The sequence below is a fragment of the Plasmodium inui genome (assembly GCF_000524495.1).
Source record: "Plasmodium inui San Antonio 1 unplaced genomic scaffold supercont1.90, whole genome shotgun sequence".
Taxonomy (NCBI): Eukaryota; Apicomplexa; class Aconoidasida; order Haemosporida; family Plasmodiidae; genus Plasmodium; species Plasmodium inui.
The window spans coordinates 8,754-10,793 of NW_008481924.1; positions in this window are offsets into that span (position 1 = coordinate 8,754).

Genomic DNA, 2,040 nt, shown 5'->3' on the forward strand with positions numbered 1-2,040 from the left:
TGTAGAATCTGGAAGAGTTACCACATTCGGTGTCTCTACGGTTAGTGTAAAGGTGTCCCTTCTTGCTGTATCTAGAATCGTAATCATAAGATATCTATGTTGACTGCATGGGTCACTACTGGTCAAAGGTCTGACATGAAAGTTGTTTTGTTACCTGTATATTCTGTGTTGCCCTGATTTCGAATATAAGGATTGCAATTCTTTGGATCACATTACTCACATGACTTTGATTTAACTTTTTCCTATTCCTTTGGTGATTCTGAGCAAAGTGACTATGAGAATAACCTCTTAATTTTGAGAAGTCCTCCACCTTTTTATATATAGCACTATTTTGGCAGTAGAGAGACTCATTAGAGATGAATCCATCCAATCATACGCGCCTGTACTCATGTAATGTGTGGCTAAGTTGCGGCAGAATGTTATATATAAATCCACGGTTCATCAAATAAAAGTCGCGCGTAACCCCTCCTGTTAGAGAAAAATATTCCCCGAAGACAAAATTATATATGAAATTAAAGAGGACGGGGTTGAGTCAGAATGGGAAGAGAACAAATTAACGGATATTCCTAAATAGAATCAAGCCTAAGGAAGAATATAGAAAAGAAGAAACAGGCCAAATGTAGAGGAAAATATAAAGATGCCGAGCCTACCCATAAGCCTTGAGCGCCCAGATAGACGAATACAGGAAGAAAAAAGTGCATCTTCAGACCTGAAACTACATTTAGGACAGGTGCGAAGATTGGAATGTGAGCTGAAACTATGTTTTTTTAAGGAATTATTGACAACTGAAATTCGTATTTCACTAAATTTAATCAAAAATCCAAACTATCATACTTTAAATTGAGACTTTTCATCAAAGGCAACTAAGCCTACCCTACAGTAAATGTTGAAAGACGACAAGCTGCGTATAAACCCGCATGTATTGTTTCATTCAGGAAAAGTAGAATTATTATGAAACCATAGAATATAGAATTAGTCATATCCGCGAGAACTACGAAAGTTAAAGATCCTAAGTAAGTTGACAAAACTTATATCTTCGAGCAATTTATTAAAAGAAATACAGGAAAAATTCTGTGGTACCTTTTATGAGTTGTATCAAGTCTTAATCACGAACAATCCTGTAAGAAATATTCAAAGCTCCCGCAAATAGCATAACAGGGACTAAGTTGGAATAATATAAAGTGCCATACTCTATATATCTGAAAAACTACAACAAAAAACTGATTTAGTTGTGACCTGGCCCCTGTGGAAAATTTGCCACACCTCACTTTATCAAAATTACTATAAAAAACAAGCTTGATCACTACAGAGCCATATGATTCCGTCACTGACTCCCAAAGATAATCCCTCCAGAGTGTAATTAATGTCATACGAATATTCTTCTCTATCACTAAATTCATAGTCCTAAGAAATATATCATCTGCATAAGGATTAACATATCTATGAATTAAGCTAAAAGATAACTCTGGGCATGTTCCGAGGGTATAGAATTTTTTCATTTATTTTTTACACGTCTTAAGGAAAAGTATCTTTCATATTTCCTCTCAGCTTCCCATCTTCTTCTGTCAGTTTAACTTTAGAAGATCAAAGCGGGAGTATCGTACCTGCAGGCACCCTTATTCATTAACATTGATTACCGGAAAGAAGGTCATAGAACAGAAATCCAGGAATCTTTTATCAGCATAGTGGAAGATTGCATTTATTCCCATTATTTGATTATTCCTTTTTCTCTTTCAGCTAATATTTAATCCCCAAAAATCAAAAGAAAAGATATCTACAATTATAAGTCCTATTCTAGTCCCTGAAATAAGAATCGCGCTATATATTTCCTATGAACAACTCCGTATTAGATAATAATATCATTATGAAAGGTATAAATACTTCTTTATCAGTGGGACTAATAGTATATCCCTTATCATCTAAAAGGCCAAATCTATAATAAAAAAATTAAGAGTATTAGAGAAAGACACGAAACGCGAGAACTAGAACGCCCAACTCAACCAAAAAATATACCTACGGCGCGATACATATTCTAAGACA